This window comes from Microtus pennsylvanicus, chromosome 8 (genome assembly GCF_037038515.1).
Source record: "Microtus pennsylvanicus isolate mMicPen1 chromosome 8, mMicPen1.hap1, whole genome shotgun sequence".
Taxonomy (NCBI): Eukaryota; Metazoa; Chordata; class Mammalia; order Rodentia; family Cricetidae; genus Microtus; species Microtus pennsylvanicus.
The window spans coordinates 108,217,429-108,244,641 of NC_134586.1; the positions used below are offsets into that span (position 1 = coordinate 108,217,429).

Sequence of the window (27,213 nt, forward strand, 5' to 3'; positions counted from 1 at the left end):
GTTTCTCTTTCTTCTTTGCCTCCTCATTTTCCTTTCTTCCCTTAATGTTCATCAAAGCAATTTTTAAGAATTCTCAAATTTCTGAAAAATTTAATCAGGAATAAAACAATTTGTACTATAAATTTTAAAAGGCATTTATTTTCCAGTTCTGGTGCCAGTTTTAGCTGCAGCCACCGGGGCTGAAATGCCCAAAGATTCTAACAGTCTTTCTCTGTCCCGCCAGCCAGTTCCCAAATAATGATACAGAGACTTGTTATTAATTATGAAAGCTTAGTCTTTATCTGAGGCTTGTTTTTAACTAGCTCTTATAGCTTAAATTAACGCATAGTTTTAATCTTTGTTCTATCACGTGACTTTTACCTCTAGGCCATTCTATGTGTCTGGCGTTCCTTGTCTCTCACGTCTCTCCCATCTAGACTCATCTCCTACTTCCTCTCTCCCTGCCTGGCAGTCTCACCTATCCCTCTTGCCTAGCTATTGGCTGTTCAGCTCTTTATTAAGCCAATCTCAGCAGTATATCTTCCCAGAGTGTACAAATATCCCAAAACAGAACGTAGAAAGGGAGGCCGCAAAGGCTGTGGCAATATTTGTGAGGAAATATACAAGTCCTGAGGAGATCGATGCCCAGCTTTAGGCAGAAAAGCAGAAAGCCAAAGAAGAGAAACAAGAAGGTGGCAGCAGCAGCTCTAGGGAAAGCAGGCCCTGTATCTAGCCCAGGCAGCACAGCGGAGCTGTCCCTGTTAGTGGGGACACGGGAAGCTGCGGACGAGTGAGAGCAGGAGGACTGATGAGGCTCCCATCAGCCAGGTGGTGGCATGGGTAAGGAAAAGTTCCCCTCCTTCCCCTCATCCCTTGAAACCGGCAGGTGACAGAACTGGCCTAAGGAAGTGGGAGAACTGCCCCTACCCTCACGTGAGAGCAGATATGGCACCTCTCCTGGGCAGCACACTAGAGCTGTGCCTGTTGGAGGAGGGAACAGTTGAGCTAAGTCTGTAGACATGAAAGCAGGAGAGCTATCTGGTGTGCCACGGCATGGCAAGGGTAAAGGAACTATTCTGTCTCCTTCACCGCTTTCCACCTTTGACAGACAGGAGAGCATACCTCGGAGCTTAAGAACAGAAAAGCTGGTCCTACCCCTCAGCAAGTATAGAGAGAGCAGACCCTGCACTTCCCGTGTTCAAAACAATAGAGTTGACTCTAATGGTATAAGTGCTGGCAAGCTTGACCCCAGCATGTGGGAATGGGAGAATTGGACCTGCTCTTTGCTGTCTGCTACATTGGGTAAGTTACTCTGGGCAGTGCTGGAGAGCCCGCCAGGTGGCGACAATGAGAAAGAGTTGGTAGGCTGACTAGCCCAGCTACTACCAGGGTCCACAACAAGGTAACACCCACCTCATCTACGAACGCTGGAGCACGTGAGGGTACTGGACCTACAGAACCAAGGCTACAAAATATCCTTGACACAGAGCAATATTAAGAAATCCAGGAGTCCTAGTGAGGGCCCTATATCCAGTGTGTATCTTGAAGGTAGAGGTCTCAAACCAGAACAATGACTCATTGCAAAGAACAAAAGTAAAAAAAAAAAAAAAAGAAAGAAAGAAAGAAAGAAAGAAAGAAAGAAAGAAAGAAAGAAAGAAAGAAAGAAAGAAAGAAAGAAAGAAAGAAAGAAAATATCAACTTCATAAACTAAAGAGTAGGCTGTGTAACTCACTGGGCCACTACAACTTCCATTCTTTTTGTTTGTTTGATTGAAGGTTTGCTTTGTTTGGTCTGATTTCTTTTTTAACTTTTAAATTTTGTTTTGCGGGGAGTTTGCAAGGACAGAAAGAGAAGGAAAGCAAGGTGACAGGGAGATTAATGGGATCAGAATACATGATCTGAAATCCACAAAGAGTAAACAAAAAGGTTTTTTTTTTGTTTTTTTTTTTTGTTTTTTTTTTTTTTGTTTTGTTTTGTTTTGTTTTGTTTTTGCCGGGTGGTGGTGGCACACGCCTTTAATCCCAGCACTCTGGAGGCAGAGGCAGGCAGATCTTTGTGAGTTCGAGGCCAGCCTGGTCTACAAGAGCTAGTTCCAGGTCAGGCTCCAAATCTACAGAGAAACCCTGTCTCAAAACAACAACAACAACAACAACAACAACAAAAAAGGTGGCTATGTAATTCTGATGACTCCCTCAAAAGAAGTCTCTAGACTCAGATGCGACTACCCGCAAAACCAAAAAGGAGTGGAAGGACCCATTGACATCGAGAACCACAACTGGGTAACACAGACAAGCAAGATTACACAGCTGTACCTGGAGAGGCTAAAGGAACTTTCAAGTAGAGAACATGAAGAAATCAAGAAGCAGAAATCAAAAGAGAACTTTATGAAGATGCCCTTGACTGAGAAGACAGAACAGGCTAACACCGACCTTGACAGGCTGTATCCCGTGCTCGCTGGGGCTTGCTCTTCATCTTCTAACAGAAATCATTCAGGAGATGAAGGTTGGTGGGGCATGGGCAGCTAATATCTTTGAGACAGAATTTCATACCTAACTATTTGAATATTTTTGTTTTTAAAATTTGAAAAAATTGTTTAGGGGGTACCTGGAAAGAGGGGTAAAGAGATTCCATTTTTTTCAGTAGATTGCACTTTAGGTTGTGGGAGGGGTATGATGTAGTGTAGCAGATAGCTGCTGTGGGAGTCAATAACTACCATCCCAGACTGTCGTCTGGATGATCGTTTGAGGGTCTGGCAAGAAGCCTGTGCCCTATGGGTCCAAAGTTTGCTTCTGGCCAGTTCTGTCCAATGAGGTCTCTTCTATCTAACCCGCTCTGTCCTCTTCCCACCCACCTGGTCAGGGATAATAGCATTTTTAACCCTACAGTACATGGGTCATTTCAAGAAACTTCTGACTACTGTGCATCACCCAGACAAGACATACTCCTTAAATTCAACTTGTATATTTGGCAGATTATAACAATATTATTTTACAAAAACAACAATAAAAACAAAAATAGTAAACTTATTTATGCTGTCATCTCTCAGCACATGCAGGATAGACATTTTCATATCAAGTTTAAAATTCTTACTAGATTTTTTATATTTTTATTTTTATATCTCTGAAATTCATTCTGAATTTTTTTTCTAATCTGTTGCTCATAGAATTGAACTTTTTTCTCTTTTATTGGGACCTGCAGCAATTTAAACATTTTTTTATAATAGAGATCATTTTTGCAGGTAAGTACTACATATGTGTCTTGTAGGTATATAAAGAAACCAGTGAAACTACCTAAACTACATCAAAGCAAACAGTCTGGTACTAAGAAATCATAGAAATGGAATTGGAAATCAAGAAATTACTTAGCAGTGCTCTTTTTTTTTTTCTTCAAAGAACTAAAAAACAGCAGTGTGGCTGGTTTGCAGTATTACAGAAAGAGCTGATTAGGTTTAAAGTAGAAACTCAAAGTTATTATGCTATGAGATGTCTCTAAGTAGAATCCTACACAGCTCTAACTGTGGCTATGTTTTGTTTGGATGTTTCTAGTTGAAAGATCCCAATGCACCAGATAATGTAAGTTATAATCATAGTCTATGACTCAATGCATTTTAATCATTTTAGAAATAACTCACTCTGCAGTAACAGCAGAGTGTGGTAGAGATGAGTAAAAACAGATCATGCATCTTAGTTTGAAAATAAGCTGAAGAAAAAACACTTTCAATGTAGAAAAATAAATCACTTAGGAAAGAGTTAAAATCTTCCTTTGAACAATCAGATCATGCAGGATAATAATCATGCTGAGAAATGATTGGGTGAATTCTAAATACAAGGTGGTGTGTCTGAACTACTTTTATTACCAGGTCATTTATGATTTAAGATAATCCTTGAGACATAGCAATTGTTATCAACTTCCCTTTAAGGCTGTAAGTAGATAATTAAAAACCACATTTATTAACACCCCAAGCCTGTGTCCCAGTAGTTACAAAACAGTTGAATTTTAGCTTTCAGACTTCAGGCTCATGTTGTGCAGAAATAACTTATTATTCCTGGTTTTATGTCTTTAAAACTGTGTATTGGCTTTAACAAAAAGGACATCCATTTTGTATTTCTCATTCTAATTTTCTCACTTCTATGGTGATAGCAACAATAAATATACTGATAAAAAAAGCAGAAGGAATTTGTCTAGCAGTTTGGGCAGGAATATTGACAAGAGCAGCTCTGTTTCTGAAACTTGATAACTAATTTGTTTTGAGCCAGAAGTCCTTGGTTTTGAAGGGAATTTTGTCCTACTGGAGCCAGAAAATCCAGAAATGTTCTGGCTTCCTGTTATCTTTCTTTTTCTTTTTACATAACAACATAACATGTGAAGCTGCCTGGACACTAAGCATTATCAAATATTCATTGGCCATTGAAATTGTGTTGAAACTGCAGTCCAGTCCCCAGGAGGGAAAGGCATGTGAATATATTGTGGAGAGCTGCAGTTGGGCAAGTTTGTCTGACCAGCTCTCCTAATCCTTCACAACACACACACACACACACACGCACACACACACACACACACACACACACACACACACACACACACACACACATCTTAGTTCCAGTAGAGAAGTGTTAATCACTAGACAAATACCACCCAATAATATCCCTCTTTCTTTGTCCCCTCCTGTTATAATTTATATAAAAATGGCAGGAAGGAGTCATTCCAGACAGTGTTGCTCATATGGGAGTTCTGTTGGAAGAGTACAGGGAAGAGACAGATAAGGGGGCAGAGAGGCTGAGGGCAGAGAAGGGTCACTGAGGACAAGAGTAGTGGAAAAGAAAGATACTGAAGGCTTGCGAGGCCCACCTTTTATAAGGGAATTAGGTAATGAGCAGAGGAGATACTCCTAATGCCTCTTAGGACACTAAGGTGAAGCCAGAACTGATGCCAGAATGCTAACACCTCATGCTCTATAGGATCATAAGATTGCTGCTTATTTCTTTTTTAAAATCTCTTTTACACATACATACACAAATGAATTTATAAATACCATTAGTCCATTGTCTCTGAAATGAATTCAAATTATGGAAACAAAGGATGTAAAAGCATGTAGCCTGGTGGAGAGTGAGGATAGTGACAGTTGAATTCCCAGCATGCTAGACTCACAAGTTATGCTCAACTGTGATGAAAATTTCTCAATCACACTGAATACTTCCCTCTAACTCCACCTATATTTGTTATAAAGAGATTGCACTAAGTTTCATGCTGGTCTGTATTAATGTCCTTATTTTATAAATGATCCAAGCAAAGTTGCCAAAATCACCAAAGGAGAAACTTGTAGAGGAGTCAACACAAAACTGTTAGATTGGGGTGCTAAGCAATTGCTATCCTGCTACCACTCTGAAAGTAGGAGCATGAGGTAAAGCCGTATAAAAAGTACCCATTATAAGAAATGCTGCAGCAATATGGTATTAGTTTAGAGCGTCGTTTTCTTTGTTGCCATTATCAGTTTTATATTTAGCTGCCTCTTTAGAAGCCGTACTGCTTTCTGAGAACTCATTATGTGGAATAATTCCTTCATTCCTGCCACAAACAGTACCCTGCTGTAGGAACTCTTAGAGCTGTTGGTTCCCCGACCACTGGGGCGTGGCCTCTTATACTATATATGCTTAGAAGAGCATTCATCTGGCCTCTTTTCCGGCCTCTCTCTTTCTCTCTCTCTGTTGGGGTTGTGGATTTCGGTTTCTGATCTCCTTCCCAGGAGAGGATTCAGATTTGTGAGTTTACCCCTAAATAAATAAGGATCAATTTCTCAGTTCAGATCTAGTGCGGGATTTCTTTTAAGCAACCATCTTCAGTACCCTATTTAAAAATGTTACCTTTAATTTTGTGGAGATGTTAATTTCCCATATATTTCCATCCTCCTTTACAATTTGGCTTTGCCAACCCCTTGACAGATTTTATTCTTAATCATGGACTAAACCTGAGTCTCATTGGTACTTGAGAGCACTAGTGTAGTGAAACACATGAAAAGCTATGTGAGAGCACTTACTTAAAAAATTAAAACTACCCCAAAAATGCCATTGTCTTTACAATGACAAGTCATAATGGATTTTGTGTTAAAACACGTGTTAAGCATATTTTTTGGATTTTTTTTGAGAACATGAAGGAAGACACTGACAAATTTAGCAATAGATGTTAGAATAATTCAGATTTAGGACAGCTTAAAAGAAACACTTCAAATGGAAAGCAAATGTTCATAGATAGAGTCTTTGCCTTGGAAACCTTACCTATAGTCAGGTAACTTGAATAAAAAAAAAACTTCTAGTTGAATTTGCAGTGCAGTGGAACTTGTAACAGGGAAGAAGATCCTCCTAGTACACCTTAAGATATCATGGCTACAAGAGTTAAAGAATAATTCTTCTATGGCTGAAATAGTACAGTATTGACAGTTGAGGGGTGGAGCACAGCTGTGCACAGTCAGTAATTGCTTCTGAAATGTAAAGTGAATGCTTCAGCAAGATGAAGTATTTGCATTTAAATAAGAAAATGAAAACACTATCTTTGGATCATGATTTCTGAACAGTACTTACTTTATTTTTCTTATTTGAGGTTTACTTTTCTATCTCACTGTAGAGGTAAACAGTGAGAAAAACTCAGTGATGTGGAGCTGTGTTGTGCTTACCTTTTAGAAGATGGGAAGTGGAGAAAGGTGACTGAGGGGAAACCATTGGACAGTGACATATAATGACACACACACACACACAGATATATCATAAAGTAAATGACTAGGAGATGCTTGAAAATGGCTGTGATGATCCCAGAAGATAGATGATTTTCATAATCAATACACCTCATAATTTATGTCATATTTCTCTATCCCATTAAAATTTTGAATTGTCATTTACTGTCTCCATGTTCATAAGAGTTAATTTCATATCTGCAAATTTTGCTTTCATTTGCATATGTAATAAGGGTAATAAATTTATATTAAATGAATGAAACAAACATGCAAGCAAGAGCATCATTGGCATTAATGGCTGATATCTTTCTACAACATCGAAGTATAAAAGATATTAAATCAATCAAACAGATAAATCAAATGATGATATTCAGTATGTGATTCATCAGGTTGATTATAAATTTGAGAATTTGTAGCATTAAGAATAGTATTTATTCTTATTATTTAAGTAAAACATTTTCACACTTAAGACAGTACCAAATACCAAATGCAAATTTACATGTTAACTTTATGTCAAAATGTTAAAAAAGCAGAAGTCAAAATTATCAGATGTTTAAAATTGATAACATATCATTCCTCAATTTAAAACCAAACAGAAGATAAACATTCAAGTATTATTCAATGGATGATTTGAAAATTATTTTAGTATAAATCTAGTATTTCCTAAAAAAAGTTTTGCAATTTTCAAAAAATTGCCCCATATCTATAGGTAGAAAGACATAATAAAAATGTTGTGAGAATTCATCTTCAAGTCACAAAAAGATGAATCATCACAGACAGCTATGTTTCTCTTCTGGGATTAGCCCTGTAGAAACAGTAAAAAGGAACACAGAGCCCAAGGTAGAATAACTCTGTGCTTCAATGTATTTATAAAACTCTGAAGAATATCTCCTGAGGTTCCTGGATTCTGTTTCTACAGAGACCCCTTAGAACTTTACATTGTAAACAGCTCATAAAAATGCAAAATAATTCTTGTTTGTAGACAGGCAAATTCTGCACTGCCCAATAGAGATTTGGTCACCTTCCCTCCGTGGAATATTCTGCTTTATTTACATATTTGAATGATCTCCCTGATCTCCAAATGTATTTGCTCACCAAAATCTTGTTTTAGTCATTCAATCCATCTACCTGGTTCAGACATTGATTATTCAGTAAAATAGACTTTAAAAAATGTATTCCTTTCTTACAACTCCAAAAAACTGATGACTTTATCTTTTATAAATACTATCTCTTAATCCACAAGAATAAATTGATTGAGAGTAAAAAGATTGTGAACAGCACAGGCCTTGGGAATAGAGAGACTCTGTGAATTAGTAAAAGGTAGACAAGACAACTCCTTTTCTAGCACCATAGGTGCCTGCAAGCCACATTGTCCCACTGTGATAATAATGGACTAAACCTCTAAAACTGTAAGCCAGCCATAATTAAATGTTTTCCTCTATAAGAGTAGCCATGGTCATGGAGTGTCTTCACAGAAATAGAAATCCTAATTAACACATATACTTAATAAAGTACAGATAATCATTTTCCTATGAATTATGGATATGAGTAAATTTTCCCTAAAAAGGTGTCATTGTAGTCTAAATTTGACTCAAACAAATAAAATGGTAAAAAGCACAGTAGAGTCCTCAGAATAAGTAGAGATATATGACCACAGTGTACTTCAGAACATAGAGCAAACTCAAAACAAATGGGGCATGGAAGCCGGAACACAGAAAGTACCAAAGACAAAGGAAATAACCCAAAAATCAACCATGACTGAATGAATAACATTGGCATGAGGCAGAAAGTGAACAAAGAAATTCAGTGATCATGCAATGTCCTGTTTGTTAAATTTATATAGCTCTTCAAGTGAGAAAATAAAGGCTATTCAATTTGAAGTCAATTAAAATTGGAAGCATCAAATTCAGACTATAAGCTTGAAGAGGGCAGGCTTTTCTTCTTTCTCTTTATATTTTAATTGCCACAGAAAAATAATAGGCTTCCAACAGGGCATTTTCACACAGTTTTGGTTAGTCTGTCACACCCCTCCTCTCATTCCTCTTTCTACCCTTCCATGCCTTCCACTTTCATATCACATTTATTCTACTCATCTCCCCTGCCCCTTCCATAAAGCTTCTGTTTTCTCCCTTTAATTTTCCCCTCTGTTGTTTCTTAGACTCTATCTCTTCCCCCTAATAAATAAGGATTAAAATAACATATGAGAGGAAACATGCAGCAATTGTCTTTCTGATCCTGGATTACCCTACTGAAAGAGGACCCTCTTAAGAACTCAGAATATTTCCCAGAGTCAACCTCTCTGTCTCCTATGTTCTACTGGCCTTTACTTTCCTTTGTCTCTTAATAGCTCAGGTCTGGGTCTTCAAATTTGAAACTTTCCTGGATTTTGTCTTATTTCCCACTCCTGCACTGAAAACTGGAACCAGTGCAAAAAAACTGGGTGATCTGAAGATTCAGACATGTCTCTTTACTTTCCCATTTATGATAGTGTTAGATATCAACTTGACAGACTCCAGAGGCATCTGAGAAATGGACATCTGGACCTCTAAAGTGCTATATAGATTGATTGATGTGGGAAGACCAGTTTTAATTGGGTATGGAACTATTTCCTAGCCATGGGATGGTGGACTATGTATGTAGAACAGAGAATGGAGAGCCATATTACATTAATTCCTCTCTACTTCTTGACTGTGTATGTCATGGGACCATCTGTCTCAAGCTTAATTATGAATTCCCTACAATAAACTGCAACCTGAAACTGTTACTCAAAATTAATCATTCTTCCCCTAGTTTGCTTTTGTTAAAATATTTGATGACAGTAAGTAGAAAAGTCAGTATAACAGCACTTCTCAATGATCACTCTCTTTTTGTAGTTAGTTATTCACTCAATTCAAAATTAGTATTTAGAATTCTCTGACTTAATTTGTTGCTTAAAATTCTGGAGTGATCCAATTGTTTTGATTCATTGTAGCTAGAAGCAAAAAATTGAAAGCATTTTTAAAATTATATTTATTTTTAACTAATTCATAAACCCCTAAACTTTCATTTATATTTTATATTTAAATTTAGTTATAATTCAGAGCTGTGATAGATAGATATATACACTGGGTAGTGTCTAACTCACATTAAATGTATCTATTCACACTTAGTATTTCTTTAAGATTAAAAATGTGCAAGATAGAAAGGCAGTGGAGGTGAACAACTTTATTCCCAGTACTTGGGAGGAAGAGATCTGTTTCCAAGACAGGCACCAAAGCTACACAGAGATACCTTGTTAAAAAAAGAGATGGAGAGAGAAGTTGAGAAGTAACGTTCAATGCATGGGCTCAGTAGAATGCTTACTAAATACAATCCCAATAGCACAAACACTGAGAGCTACAATTCATAATTGGGACTTCCTAAACTTTAGAAGCTTCTGTAAATCAAAGGACACAGTCAATATGATAAAATGGCAGCCTACTGAATAGGAAAAGAACTTCACCAACCCCAAATCAGACAAAGGACTGATTTCCAAAATATATAAATAACTCAAGAAATTAGATATCAAAATTTCAAATAACCCAATTAAAAATGAGGTACAGAACTAAACAGGAAATTCTCAACAGAAGAATCTCAAATGTCTGGAAGACAATTAAGGAAATGTTCAACATCCTTAGCAATCAAGAAAATGTAAATCAAAACAGCTCTGAGATACCATTCTATACCTGTCAGAATGACTAAGACCAAAAACAACAATGATAGCTTATGCTGGAAAGGATGTGGAGTGAGAGGAACACTCATCCGTTGCTGGTGAGAATGTAAACTTGCATAACCACTTTGGAAATCAGTATGGTAATTTCACAGAAAATTGGGAAACAACCTACCTCAAGACCCAGCAATACCACTCTTGGGTATCCAAAAAATACTCAGTCATACTCTAAGGACATTTGTTCATCTATGTTCACAGCAGCATTATTTATAACAACCAGAACCTGAAAACAACCTAGAATGCCCTTAATTGAAGCATGGATAAAGAAATTGTGGCTCAATTACAAATTAGAGCATTACTCAGTGGTAAAAAGAATAATGATATCTTGAATTTTACATGCAAATTGATGGAACTAAGCCGGGCGGTGGTGGTGCACTCCTTTAATCCCAGCACTTGGGAGGCAGAGGCAGGCAGATCTCTGGGAGTTCGAGGCCAGCCTGGTCTACAAGAGCTAGTTCCGGGACAGGGACCAAAGCTACAGAGAAACCCTGTCTCGAAAAACAAAACAAAACAAAAAAAATCGATGGAACTAAAAAATACCATCCTGAGTGAGGTAACCCAGACTCAATGAATATGGTGTGTAAACACTCATAAGTGAATACTCGCTATAATAAAAGGATGTTGAGCCTATATATAGTCCATGATTATAGAGAAGCTAAGTAATAAAGCGAATCCTAAGAGAAACATATATAGATATCCAAGAAAAGTCAAAATAGAAAAGACTGCCTGACAAAATTGGGAGCATAGGGGTGGAGGGAGAAGGGAAGGTAGAAGGAGAGGGGGAGGGGATAAGGGGAGGAGAAAGGAAAACTTGAGGGAACAGGAGAGTGGAGATGAAGGAAGAACTGAGATGATAGCAAGGAAAGAGATCTTAATTGAGGGAGCCATTATAGGGTTAGCAAGAAACTTGGCTCCAGAGAAATTCCTAGGAATCTACAAGAATGACCACAGCTAAGACCCTAAGAAATAGAGAGTGGCTGATCTTGAGTTGCCCTGTAGTCAGACTAATGAATATCTTAAATATTACCATAGAACCTTCCTCCAGCAATTGATGGAAATCAAGGCAGAGATACACATTGGAGCACTGGACTGAGCTCCAAAAGTCCAGTAGACAAGTGAGAGAAATAAGAATATGAGAAAAGAGGTGAAGACCTTGATGGGTACACTCACTGAAATACTCTAACTGAGCTAATGGGAGCTCATCAACACCAGCCAGACTAGGAAGGAACAAGCATAGGACCAAACTAGTCCCTCTGAATGTGGGGGCACTGGAAATGGCACCAGAATTTATCTTTACTGCTTGTACTGGGTTTTGGGGAACCTACTGTCTTTGGACAAATATATTGCTCAGCCTAGATATAGTAGGTAGGTTCTTGGACCTTCCCCAAAGCAAGATGTCTTTACCCTCTCTGAGCAGTGGATGGGGTGGAGTGAGAGGTTATACGGAAGGAATGAGAAAAATGGAGAGATTGAGAACTTGGATTAGTATATATAATGAAAAAAGATAGTGCTTTTTAAAAAAATTAATGACTGTATACAATGTATTAATTCCCATCTACGTTACTGTATATAAGTTTTTGCAAACACGATATGTCAAGAAATATTACAAAAGTAAAATTCTCACCAATCTCTGAAAATATTTTGCAGTAGAAATTTCTACTGCCGGTACCCTTTAAGTTACCAGCCCACATGGGCATGGCCTCTTATATTATATATGCTGATGTAAAACATGCATCGGGTCTCTCTTCTGGCAGCATGATTTGGTTTCTCTTCCCTGTTCATGCAGAGGACTGTAATCTGTGATTTATCCCTAAATAAATAACCCTCAATTCTGAGCTAGTGTGGGATTTCTTTTAAGTGTTCATCTTCATCTGTCACCCACATGAATCCAGTTTCCACACCCACCAGGTGGATTGACTTAAAGGCCTAAATGATCCACAGCCCAGAAAATCTTTTACCCCCATCTGATCGACTTGCTTTTACCTGCTAGGCAGTTTTTTTTGTAAAACTCCTGCCAAAGCAGCAACTTGGAAATTTCCCACGTGTGTGCATGGCCCCTACTACTGCCACATTCCCTGCCATGTTGCAACTTGCACAACTTACAGTTTATACTCTCAGCTCATGATTTCTGAACTTTTTGCTTCATATTGATTTAATTGTTTTTAATTCATCATGCAAACATATTTCTTAGTATTTAACCAACATTGAGGCAGGGAAACCTAAGCCACTCAGGACTGTTAGTGGTACTAGGTTGTGCCTCTAGTAATGACTCTGCAACCACAACATCTGCTGAACAACAAAGATTATTACACCTAAAACAATTTAACAGATTTCATAACATATAATTAATAAATCAATATACCTGAAAGTTATATAATGTCAGAAAACATTACCATAAAAATGTTTAGTAACTTTTTTGCTAATACTATGGATTGTATTCTGCAAGGCTTATATGGTTATGGTGATACATCCATTATCGGATATTGGGACTCAGTTTTTTTCATAATATATTCTTAAGAAAATGGATTCATAACAGAGCCAAGAATGAGGCACTTTTAGAAATGATATAATCTTTAAAAAACAAATAATAAACAGATAGTTGAGAAGATTAATACCATCAAAAATCAAAAGTTATCTGAAATAACTAATGCTGTTGAAATGGGTAACATTAATTTGACAGATAAAATTGAATCCATGTCAAAAGATACTGTTAAATTATATGAAAGAATTCATACTGTTGAACTTGACAATCAAAATTTGTTAAAAAGTTATGATAAGTTAGCAGATAGTGTATCTCTTCAGGATGGCAATCTGCACTCTATCCAAATAATGTCCAAGGATGAAGTGTTATCTTTAAATAAAAACCTCCATACTTTGGAATCACATATGCAGAATGAGGACCAGAGGCTAAGTGCCTCAATGAAATCACTAGAAATATATACAGGCCAGGAGATTCAGTCTTTACAAAATACAGTAGTAAAAAGACTTGAAACAATTAAAGAAATTATTGGAGCTGATGAGCAGGGAAAGAAGGCACAAGGACAGGATTCAACATCACTAATAGCTGTCAGCAATGACTTACCCAGGGTTTAAGCTTCCTACCCTGTAATCTACTCTTACAAAGCGTCAGCATCAAGATATAAATGCCTAAAAGGATCCAAGGAAGGTAGATGGATACTTATACAAATGAATGATCTAAAAGAAATTAAGCAAGCTGTTGTAACTTATGGCTTGCATTTGGCATTTGTTAGGGCGATGGAAAAGACATCAGCTTCTAGAATTAAAGTGACACCACATGACTGGCTTCAGTTAGGTTCAACAGTCCTGCATGATGGGTCTTAATTGATGTTTAAATGTAATTTCAGAGAAGAGGCTAAAATTTTAGAACAACAGAAAAAAGCAAAGGAAATGAAATATGGCAAAAGGATGTGTTCAACTTTGCAGATTTTGAAAAATTAAAATATGTACACCACACCATTGACACTTATTCAGGTTTTCAATGGGCAATTGTTTTAAGCTCAGAAAAGGCTGATTTACTAATCACTCATTTATTAAAAGTTATGGCCATCATGAGTATATCTGCACAAATAAAGACAGATAATGGTCCAGCATATGTCTCTAAGAAAATAATACAGTTTTTTTGCTTATTATAATATAAAGCATATTGTGGGTATACCACACATTCCTACGGGTCAGGCAGTTGTAGACAGATAAAATCAAACTATAAAGGATATGTTTGACAAACAGAAAGGGATAGAAAATACCCCCAGAAATAGATTACATAATGCTTTATCAATCTTGAATTTTCTTAACACTAATGAGAAAGGGACAACAACAGCATAGAGACATCGTATAATAAAAAAAAAAGTCTTCTGAATTAAATCAGCCAGTGTATTTCAAAAATGTATTGACCTCGCAATGGAAGCCAGGAGATGTAGTACATTGGGGAAGGGGTTTTGCTCTTGTTTCAACAGAAGAAAAGCTATGGATATTATCAATATAATGTGTGTGTGTGTGTGTGTGTGTGTGTGTGTGTGTGTGTGTGTGTAGAACTGACTTTGTAGCTGGTCAACTGCATTCTCCTTATACAAATCCAAGCATGTTGTTAAAAAAGAATCAGAGTGTCTGTCTCAAGTCATGAGACATCTTGTATGGGACAGAAAGAAAAAAGAATTTAAAAAATATTTACTTTTCTTCACACCTATTTTTGTCTCTATTGTACCTTTATATACGTCTATATAAATAATGTTTTAGTTTTCCATAGTGAACAATGAATTTTACTGCAGTAATCTTTGAAGTTTCCTTGAAGAAGATGGGGCGCCACAACAATAACTTCACCTGGTTGATATGATGTCACAATGGTGATAGTGCTACTATAAGACCTGTTTTGGACACCAGCTGCTCAAGATGGTTTCAACTTGGTTAGCTGAAATGATGCACAATTTTTCAATGTTCTGATAAGTGCTCCAAATAAAATCCTCAGAAAATCCCTACCAAATACTCAGAGACTATCTGCATTTATACCAGACAGTAATCTTTGAACTTAACCATCATTTTACTTTCATAGGATCCCACAGAAAGAACATTGCCCCCATGACAGCTGGAAGTAATTCTAGAATACAATGCCCCCTCTCCCAACAAAGTTTGTCCTCAGGATTAGGGATATCATTTAAGGGTTGATTATAATTGGTATAGGGTTGAGGGTTGGGGGGAAAAATTATGTAGGATCAGGGATCTTTTTGCAAAAAATAGAAAGAGGGAATTAGATAGGTTAATAGATTAGTGTGAGCTTGCCCACACTAATAATAATAGTGAATAATGGATTGAATACTTGTGAGCTTATTTGTAGGCAACTTACATTGGTATAGATTCTTGTATATTGACACAAACTTAAATTATATTGAATTTGTTCATATTTTCATCTACAATACTTATATATGTAGGCAACGTAATTTTGTCATATTGTATGCATTCTACCTTTGCTTAAGACATTTTGTATATTGATACGATTTTAGGATAGAAGGATATATTAGGGTATTGCAATATATATTTCTGATCAAGATACTTATACATCGTTTACATTTTGAGATTATTGTCCTCATGTGCTGCACAGTTGTTTTAAGGTTATTTGATATTCTGATATAAAGTCCTAGCTTTTCAGCTATATAGGTATTAAGAATTATAGGTCAATAGTCATCCATATTTATCATACTTATAGTTAGACTAATCATGTTCTTTAGATACATAGATTTTCTGCATATATAGGTAATCTCCACTTTAAAGAACTGTAGAATATGACATTTAAATAATTTAGGGTTCTGTTGACTGAGACACAATTGTTCCTGGCAGTACCATTCTGTCCCCAAAAATGTTGAAGACCAAATATACTCCACTTGGAGCTTGTTTTCTTCTTGGCAAAACTGGCCTTTGGGAGAAGGAATTGCCCATGTATCAACCACTAACAAAATGCACTATGTCTGGACAGGACAACCAGGATACAAGAAAAAAGACTGTCAAATCTTGCCAAGACAGGGTAAGATGGTTTTGAAACATTTCCTGCCTCTGAAAATGGTCTGTCATTTCCTTTAGGACTTAGCCAAAGGTGGTTGTTCCAGTGTTGCAAATGAGACTTTGGGTGATTGCTAAAGTAGCCAGTTGTCTCTGTCATTTGTTGCACATTTTGGAAGTTGCTTCATTGCGCTTCCTGCTTACTCAGGTGATATTATTTCTCTTCTCAGGTCTTCATTGGGGTTGAAAACTAGATAGTTAAAGTTACTCTCCTCTCATGACTTGGTCAAGTTATTTAATATACATGACTTAAACCCATTAGTATAGACTAATTATTGAAATATTTATGTTATGTTTCTTGTTTGATATTGTTTATGCTAGTTGTAATACCTGATATCGGTTCTTATTGTATATAACTTCGCATTAGATGTAGAACTTTTTTAAACAAAAGTGGGAGATGCTGTAGGAATTTCTACAGCCAGAAGCCTTTAAGTTACCCACCCACTTGTGTGTGGCCTCTTATACTATATATGCCAATGTAAAGCGTGTGTCTGGTCTCTTTCGTGTTACCCATCCTTGCAGATGACTGCAATCTTTGAGTCTTCCTATAAGTAAATAACCCTCCATTATACTCAATTCTGAGCTAGTGTGGAATTTCTTTTAAGTGACCATCTTCAATATTTATTCATATGTTGAAGGTTTTAGTAAAAATTAAGATATTAAAATTTTTTCTTTAGAAATATTATGGCCAAGAAAAATGAGAAATGGAAAAAATCTTAAAGCCATATTATTTAAACATCCCTATAAATAAAACTGATATATAATTATCTTTATATGGAATTTATGACTCCAGAAATCTTATGTTGATGCTATACCCACAGATTTGCCTCTGTTTCTTTTTCTTTTGTTTTTGGCATGATCTCATATCTTTAATTATGGACAATTGCTCATGTATGCTTGAGTAATCTCAACAATGCTCTGATGCTTTGGGATACACCTGAGAGAATTTGTGATCCTTACTTGCTACCTTTCAAGCTAAGCTTAGTCTTCCTTGATCATATTAAACATGGGCCCACAATTAGGAAAGATGTTTTACACATCTGCCTATGACAAAGTTTTAGTTCTCTCCTGTGATTTATGAGGTCCTGTTGTATGCATGATAAACTAAATGTTTGCATGGATATTCATTTCAAAAACCGCATAGCTAAAAGCACACTGGACCTTAAAAATTTTTGAGAACTTAGATGGAGGACTGTTATGATGACAAGTTCAGCAGCTTCAAAATGAGGTTTAAGACAAGTTGATAAAAGACAATACATCATCAACTAAAGGTTCAGCTGGCATAGACTGACACAGAGAAAACCAAGTTTTGATTCAACACTTTTTCATTCTTTTTCATTTTTCTATAGCAAGTAATACTACCTGCTTCTTCTCGGTTTTGCAATCTCCCTGTCATATATATATATATATATGCTATGTATGCTAGCATCACCATGCTACTGCAAACAGAAGCAAATTTCTTTATCGGTTTGCTATTTGTTTTCTGATTTCTTTAGGTGTTTCCATTTCTTCCGCCTCAACACTTTTTTCTGAAATTCCACTAAGTTCTCCCTGAAGCCCTTCCTGCACTCCAGGAAGGTCACAAACAGCTGTTTCCTCATGACAAACAGCTGTTTCCTCGTGGTTTTATTTCAGCTCTCTCCAGAGCACTAATAAGTGGTTGCTCCCTGTTTCATCAGCAGCAAATCTTTGAAAAGCTTTGAATGTGTTCTTATAAGTCATCAAAATTTCTTAGCAATGTTGTTTATATTTGACTGGGTGACCTTCCTAAGACAGCAGTACACTCTAGCATTTAGAATGCTAAAGCATTTCCCAAACTCTTAGAACAGAATATTTGGTAAAATTCTGTTTACACAACAATCTGCATGACTTTTTACTATAAATGTTAATATAAACTTGCTGTTTGGGTCAGTGGTCAAATGAGTTCAGTAGGTCCAAAAGTAAATGCACAGGCAATATACTAAAATGCATATGCTATACATGCCCACAAACTTTGCTCAAACTGACAGAATTATATATAGTTGTTTCTATAAGATGCTCTTATATACAGACTAAAATAATTCTATAATTAGTTTTCAAATAAGGCCAGTGTCACTGAGGTTTTTGCTAAAAAATGGAAAATATGAGTTTGTTAACAATATCAAAAGGACTAAAATTCTTTGAGTTCTAGGTCACAATTAATTTATGTGAATCAAGTATTCATCCAAGGACATCATTGCAAGGTTTCTGAGTGGCTTGATATAATCTTGGAGCCAATGAATGCATATACTCTATGGCATACTTCTGTAATCTTTGCTTTTCATTGTTATTAAATTTTAGTTATAAAATTACTTTACTTAAAATATTTTTATGTGTTCTTTGACAATGTTACATATATGCATATTTTCATCATTTATCATTCTCTTTGTTCTCCTTATTCTTCTCAACAAGTTTCTTACCTAATTTGATGCATTGTTAATGACCCCTGAGCTTAATTAATGTATCTAGGAAGTGTTGTGTGTGCATTTATTACATAGAGTCTGGGCAACTTATTAGTGGTTCCACTGTTGAAGAAAATGGATTCTTATTCCCCAGTAGCCAATAGCTCTTCAGCAAGAGATGAGGCCTCATGAGCCTCTCTCTAACAAATATTTTCATCAACATTTTATGCAGTTCTTAATTAAAACCTTCAGTACTTTCAGTTTTGACATTTGCTATCTAATTGCTCAGTTTTACCTTGAAAAAGTATAACACTCTTAAATACTGAAATCATCTATGGCTAGCAATCCTATTTGCATACATGTGTAACCACTGACAAACTGTAAGCATATCAACAAAACTTAGTGTCCTAACCTGGATCACCTGGCTCCTCAGAAGAATCATTCACACATACAGCTATAACTGAATTCAACGAAAATGTTTAGTATTTTTCTATATTATCAATTGTTTCACCTCATTCTTTATGACCTTTGTCAACTGAATGAATTGAAGCAGTGTTAACATTTTCACTGACTCCTTATCCTTTAAAATGATCAGATTCCAGACTGGAAAACCCTAAGTCAGATGCAATTGCCATTGGTACTTTGATCCTTTGCTAGATAATTATCTTGAGTTTCATCTAAACAGTAATTGTTATCTTTTAACCAGCCAAAAAATTTCTCACCGTGGTTTTGGAGACACAATGAAAAGGATTCAAAATCATAAATAATGTTAAAAAATTCTGGCAACAATTGTTGATGTTATCATTCTTTATACTTGTAACTGTATGGATGATTAGAAGCTTCAGTCCACTCTCTGTAAAGCAAAAGGTAATATATATTAGTTCTAGTGTTGGGCCCACCAGTCAGCTAGCAGATGAGTGACTCAACTGGCAGCTGGTTTGCCACCACTCACTGGATTCTGCTTCCCCAAAACCCACTCCATGGCACAACCCCAAGCACCTCAACATCCTCCTGTACCAGATATGCCCCACAACTAGAGAAGACTCCATAGGCCCATATGCAATCCACACCAGTAAGAAGAAGAACAAAAACTTCTTTACTGGGCTCCATATTTTTATCTACAACTTCAGAAAAAAGATTTCAACCTTACATGAGGCCATGGTGAATCTGATGCCCCACAAACTTCAAAAAAAAATCCCTACTGGACCTGAAGACTTACCAGTCAACAGAACACATGTCCACTTAGACGAGAAGACAAGAGGGGAAACATAAAACAAAGGATCAAAACATGCATCCAACAAAGTCAAACTTAAGATTTAATATATACCCCTATAATTATCCCAAACCCAGAGTCCTAAATGACAGTATAAGAACATGTTATACCACCAAAAGAACGCAGAAATTACATGACAGTAAGACCCGAATGCTTCAGTCCACCTGAAGCATAGAAAAATGACCTTTAAAGTTTTATAAAGATAACCCTTAAAGAGGAAATGAAATTTTATTTCAAAGAATTGAACCAAAACCAAACAAAAATAGAAAGAAATCAATAAATCTTCTAAAGAATAGTGAGGGAAAACAAACAAACAAATAAACAGGGGAAGGAAATGGTTAAAACCTGAAAGTAGAAATAAAAACAATAAAGAAAACACAAATCAAGGAAATTTTGGAAATGGAAAATCTGGACAAATGAAAAGTAACTGCAGATGTGAACACCACCAACAGATTACAAAAGATGTCAGAAAGAATCTCATCCATTGAAGATTCAATAAAGGAAACAGGTTAATTGGTCAAATATAATGTTAAATTGAAAAGATTCCTAACATAAAACAGCCAAGAAATCTGGGACACAATGAAAAGACCAAACCTAAAAATAATAGGAACAGAAGAATAAGAATAAGAATAAGAATAAGAATAAGAAGAAGAAGAAGAAGAAGAAGAAGAAGAAGAAGAAGAAGAAGAAGAAGAAGAAGAAGGCTAGCTCAAAGGCCCAGTGACTGAGGAAAAATTGTCCAAGCTAAAGGAGATGGCTATAAAGATACAAGAAGCTTACAGAAGACCAAAAAGTGACTGAACTGTCTTTAGAATTTCCTGATTCATGGAAATGTCTGCTGGATATTATGGGCCTGTAGGCCGAAGATGGATGCCCCAATGGTACAGAGGAACTTTGGTTGACTATCCAGGCAGAAAGATGTCTCTGTCATTTCTAAAGTTTTGGAAGTTGCTTACTTCTTGTTTACTTAGGTAATATTATATCCTTCTGGAGTCTTTTATAGTGTTAAAGAATGGTTAGTTGTAGTTATAGATTTCCATTATTATGATAAAGATAAAATAGATATAAATATTGTAACTGTAATTCTTACTTGATAACTGTTTTGTTATATGTAATTTTATTATGTTAAAGTAAAAGCCTTTCTTTTTTGTTTAAACAGAAAAGGGGGAAATAATGTGCGAGGGTCTTTTGTCTATGTGTTACTTTCATTGGTTAATAAAGAAACTGCCTTGGCTCTTTAATAGGACAGCAGCTTAGAGAGGCAGAGTAGACAGAACAGAATGCTGGGAGAAAGAAGCAGATTCAGGCAGATGCCATGATTTTTCGACCCGAGATGGATGTAGGCTAGAATCTTTCCCGGTAAGCCATCACCTCGTGGTACTACACAGATTACTAGAAACGGGTTAATCAAGATGTGAGAATTAGCCAATAAGAGGGTAGAACTAATGAGTCAGGCAGTGCTTAAATGGAAAAAAAAAAGGATTTGGAGAAATCTCATAATATCAACCTAACAGCATACCTGAAACCTCTAGAACAACAACAACAAAAAAAGCAAATATACAAATTGGAGTAGATGGTAAGAAATAGTCAAACTGAGCACTGAAGTCAATAAAACAGAACAATACAAAGAATCAATGAATTGGAGTTGGTTCTTTGAGAAAATCTACAATGTAGACAAACTCTTATCCAAGCTAACTAAAGGCAGAAAGTTAATAACTAAATTATCAAAATCAGGAACACAAAGGGGGGCATAGCAAGGATCATTAGGTATAGTGGTATATTATTTGCATTTTAATAAATAAATCTTACCTGAGGACAGAAGCAAAACTAAAGCTACTAGGGGTTAGGCAATAATGACACATACCTTTGATCCCAGGATTTGGAAAGAGAGGTAGATGGATTCCTGTGATGTCAAGGCTACTCCGGGTTACACAAGATCAGTGCAGAAGCAAATCCAAGTGGTGGTGGTCTACACCTTTAATCCCAGTAGAATAGTCATGTCTTTAATTCCAGCACTAGAGGGAATATAAAATTCAAGGAGAGAGAGGCTTAAGCGCTTAGTCTGTGGTCGCCAAGAATTGGTAGAGGTAAGACTTCTCTACTTGCTGGGTTGCTTTGCTTTTCTGGTTTTAAGGTTAAATCTTAATTTTTGTTTCCAGACTCTGACTTTTTGTGTTACATTTGGCACCCAATGTTTGGGGTATGAATTCACGAAAAAAAAAAAAAACAACTTTGCCTGAGGTTTTTTATATTCCCTCTAGTGCTGGAATTAAAGACATGACTCCATTCTACTGGGATTAAAGGTGTAGACCACCACCACTTGGATTTGCTTCTGCACTGATCTTGTGTAACCCGGAGTAGCCTTGAAATCACAGGCCATGGCTACATGTGGTGCTCCAGTCTTACCCAGCTAAGTTTCTTTTCTTCTTTTCATTTTCTCTCTCTCTACCATGGGTTACAGTCTCTCCTTGAACCCTCTTCTCAGAATGTTGCAAAACTAGTTCACTGACTTAAAATCCAGTCAGGATTTTACTATTTTTTATTATTGATTTTTATTGAGCGCTACATTTTTCTCTGCACCCCTCCTTGAGTCTCTCCTTCCTGCTTCAACCCTCTCCCAAGGTCCCCATGCTCCCAATTTACTCAGGAGATGTTCTCTTCTTCTACTTCCTATCTAGATTAGATCTAGTCTCTCTTTTAGTGTCTGCATTGTTGTCTAAGTTCTTTGGGATTGTATTTGTAGGCTGGTTTTCTTTGCTTTATGTTTAAAAATCACTTATGAGTGAGTACATGTAGTAATTGTCTTTCTGTGTCTGGGTTACCTCACCCAAAATAATGTTTTCTAGCTACATCCATTTTCCTGCAAAATTCAAGATGTCATTATTTTTTTCTGCTCTGTAGTACTCCATTGTGTAAATGTACCACATTTTCCTTATCCATTCTTCTGTCAAGGCACATTTAGGTTGCTTTTGTTTTCACAGGAAAAGAAAAGCTATTGATACCATCAAGATTGATAAAGTTTAAATTTGAAAAAAAAGACTATCCTTAATTAGAAGAGATAATAGAAAATAAATAAATAAATAAAAATATAAAAAAAGAAGAGATAATAGTTGATCAAACATCATGGCCTTTTAACCTAAACTAACCTACATAACTAACAAATACTGTTCATTTAATCAGATATAATTTGCTAAAAGTGAATCTCCCCAAAATTAGAGTTGGGGAAGGGTTTTATTTCTTTTGTTTTGGGAGAATAAAGATATCCACCAAAAACTCTGAAGACCACTGGACAAATGGAACATCGGAAGAAAAATGACAAATGAACAAGTTAAAATGTCTCAAGAAAAAGAGTAAATTGACATATTGGTACATCACATTTCCAACATGGTAAAATTTAATAAATCTTCCCAAATGTTTGTTTCTACTATTCTCTGCAGAAATATAATGCAAATGATCTTTTTGTAGTCACAGTCTAATTAAAAATTAAAGTTGAATTTTGAGTTGGAGTATGGCTCTCTCCTTCTCTAAACACAAGTATGTTTATTAAAGTGAAGTTCAAAATCTCAGTCTCATGTCACAAGAGCCATGAAAGAGTCAGAAAAAACAAAAAAAATTAAGAACTTTTTTATTGCTTCTAATCTTATAATCCTTTAGTTTTTTATTGACTCTTTGATAGCTTTCCTTAAAGTAAAAATTTATAAGACTAACACACACACACACACACACACACACACACACACACACACACACACATATATATATATATATATATATATGAAACTTTTTGTCATGATATTAATGATAATATAGAGTACTAATACTAGAAAAAGGTTTCATATATCTTCCTGTACATTATTTTGGCTTTGAGTCTCTATCAGCTTTCTACAGTGAACCATGAGCACATTTAACAGCATCCTTTGAAGTATTCATAAGAAGGATGGGGACCCACAACAATAACTCTTCCAGGACTATTGATAACACTACTAAGCTGAAAAACACCACCTGTGGATTGGCTTTGGACTACAAACTGCTCAGAAATAAAAAAAATATTGAGGTGGCTTGCTGAGATGATTCAGCTTAATAGACTACTCCATTCAGGACTTGAAACAATACCTGCACTTTCCCATTATGCATAGACTGGACAACCAATGATATAGCTACCTCTCTAAGGACTTGATAACTAACCCAAATTTTTCTTTTCAGGAGCTCCTAAAGATCCTGTCAACCCCCAGACAGCAGAAAGTAAATTTAAAAATACTACACTCACATTCCCAAGATATGGAGTGTTGGTTTTTGATCATTCAATGGATTATAGATGTTTGTCATTGTTTAGGGGATTAGTTACAATTTGTTATTGGTAATGGTCAGAAAAAAGGCAAAACAAATGAAATTAGATTCAAGGTTCTTGCTTTAAAAAAAAAAAAAGATATAGAAATGATTGGAGGAAAGGATAGGTGTTGAATCTACTCTGAAAAGAAAAGAGGGAGAATTTGCATGTGATAAGATAAAAAGGTAGATTATTAAATCTTCTTTTAAAAAGCAACTACTAGCTTTAAAACAGCTATGTTTTATATTGGATTGGACATTTTTATATTGATACAAATTTTATATATTGAGATTGATTTTATTATGACATACTGTACATATGTTTCTACCCTCTTTCAAGGTATTGTTCCTATATAACTCATTTAACAGTGCAATGCAAATTTCTAGTCTTTGAAAGTTACTATTACTAACCATTTAGGATAATAAAGAAATGCAGGTTAGTGATAGTCACCTAATTTAATCAAACTTGTAGTGGCTTTTGGTATGTTTTCAAGGTCAATCAAAGATATATTTTAGATAGACATGTCATCTTCAAACACTTTAGAGATCTACAGAATATGCAATTTAATATGTTTTAATAACCTCAGTTCTTTATTATGACAATGAAACATGTCTGCTCATGGCAGCACCAATCTTCTTCAGAGATAGGCAACAAAGAGACTCCACCTGGAATTTAACTTTCTTTGTGGCAAAAGTAAGCCACTGTGCAAGAAAATGTCTTTGCCTCAACTTTTGACAGTATGGTATCCTAACTGGACAAGCAGGACAAAAAAAGACAGTCAAGCCGGGCGGTGGTGGCGCACTCCTGTAATCCCAGCACTTGGGAGGCAGAGACAGGCGGATCTCTGTGAGTTCGAGGCCAGCCTGGTCTACCAAGGGAGTTCCAGGACAGGCTCCAAAGCTACAGAGAAACCCTGTCTCAAAAAAAAAAAAAAGACAGTCAAGACAAAGAGGGGCAGCCCTTCAGAATATCCTGCTTCACAGTAAAATCTATTAGATATGCTAGGTCTGTAGGGTGAAGATAGATACCCCAACATTGCAGAGAAACTGGGTAATTGTCTAGGCAGCCAGCTGTTTCTGTCATTACACTCATCTTTTGGGAGTCACTTGCTTGCACTTCTTGCTTACTCAGTTTTATTTCCTTCTTGGGTCTCTGAGAGACTTGAGACTAGCTTGTAATTTTCCTTTTTGACCTGATACATAAGGTAAGTTTTTATAGAAAGTAAATTAGGTACAAGACTTTGAACTCACCAAAATAGGATACATATGGAGTATTTTTTTCTGAATTTGTCAAATAAAATAAGTTAGATATTGCTGATGTATTTGTTGCCTGTATTTATTGTATATAGTCATTGTACTTATTATATGTAGCTTTTCTTATATTATTTATAGCCTTATTTTATTATCTTAAACAAGAAAAGGAAATTTAGTGGTATATTATTTGTATTTTAATAAATAAATCTTGTCTGAAAACCAGAAGCAAAATTTAAAGCCACTAGAGGTCGGGTAATGGTCACACACACCTTTAATATCAGGATTTGGGAGAAAGATGCAGGTGGTGGCCTAAACCTTTAGTCCCAGTACTAGGGAGTCTTAGCACTAAAGAAAATGAATTCAAAATCCAAGGAGAAAGAGGTTTAGGTGGCTAGTCTTCAGTTTCCCTGCCTTGGCAGAGGTATGAGTTCCTTAGTGGCTGGGTTGCTTGGTTTTGTTGCTTTCAGGTTGAACCCCAATTTCTATCTCTGAGGTTTTATTATTTAAACTATAATTAGTTCATACTTCAAAAACATGTACCCACAAAATTGGAAATATAAAATGAATAAACAATTTTTTGAAAGGTAAAGCATGCCAAAATTTAATCATAATTAGATAGACAATTTAAATGAACCAGTAACTCCTAAAGAAATTGAAGCAATCTTTAAAGGTTCCCGTAAACAAACAAACAAACAAACAAACAAAAAACCCATGACAGATGAACTCAGCACAGAATTCTACAAAATATTGAAAGAGACAATGCTAATATTCTTCAAATTAGTCTACAAAATAGAAATATAAGGAATGTTGCAAAATTCTTTTTATAAAGTCACAAACACCCTAATCCACACAGTATTATCACAAAGAAAATTACACACAAATTTTTCTCATGAATCCCAATGCAAAAGTATTCAATAAAATCCTCAGAAACTTAATCTAAGAACACGTGAGAAAAAAAATTCTTTCATCATGATTATGGTCAGCTTCATCTGAGAGATTCAGGAATGGATCAACAAATGAAAACCTATCAATGTAATTCAGACTACAAAAAAACTGAAAGAATGAAAATATATCATCTCATTAGATGCTGAAAAAGGCACCAACAAAATACAACAACCCTTCTGATAAAGGTGTTGGAGAGATCAGAATTATAAGGAACATACCTAAACATAATAAATGCAATTTTCAGCAAGCTAGTAGTCAACATCAAATTAAACGTAGAGGAGTTCAAAACAATTCCACTAAAGCAAGAAAAAGGGAGCAGTTGTCCAGTCTCTCCCTAACTATTCAATATAGTCTGAAGTTCAGACTATAGTCAGAAAGATATTAGGGTATGAATTGAAAAGGAAAAAGGTAAGTATCACTGTTTGCAGATGGTATAATAGTATACATAAGTAATACAAAAAATTCTACAGGAGAATTCTTACAGCTGATAGACACCTTCATTTATGTGACTGAATGCAAGATTACCTAAAATAACTCATTATCCCTCCAATCTACAAATGATAATTGGACTGAAAAAGAAATTAAGGAAACAATACCCTTCACAACAGCCACAAATAATATTAAACATCTCAGGGGTAACTCTGATTAGGCAAATGAAAGGCATGTATTACAAGAATTTTAGGTTTTGAAAAAAGAAATTAGAGAAGATATCCGGAGATGGAACGATCTCCTATGTATGAGAAGCATAAAAAAAAAAAAAAAGAAAAGAAAACCTTAAAATTTTGAAAAAAAGAAATTGGAAACAATATCAGAAGATGGAAAGATCTCCCAGGCACTTGAATTGGTAGGATTAACATAGTAAAAATGCCTACTTTACCTAACATAATCTACAGTTTCAATGCATTTCCCATCAAAGTTCCAACAAAATACTTTATAGAACTGGAAGGAACAATATTTAACGATATATGGAGGGAGA

General features: G+C 35.8%; 1 pseudogene; it reads left to right on the forward strand.

The window, feature by feature from the left end:
* The first annotated feature begins 620 nt into the window (after positions 1-620).
* LOC142855394 (glyceraldehyde-3-phosphate dehydrogenase pseudogene) overlaps positions 621-27,213 on the forward strand; it is an 85,808-nt pseudogene continuing 59,215 nt past the window's right edge.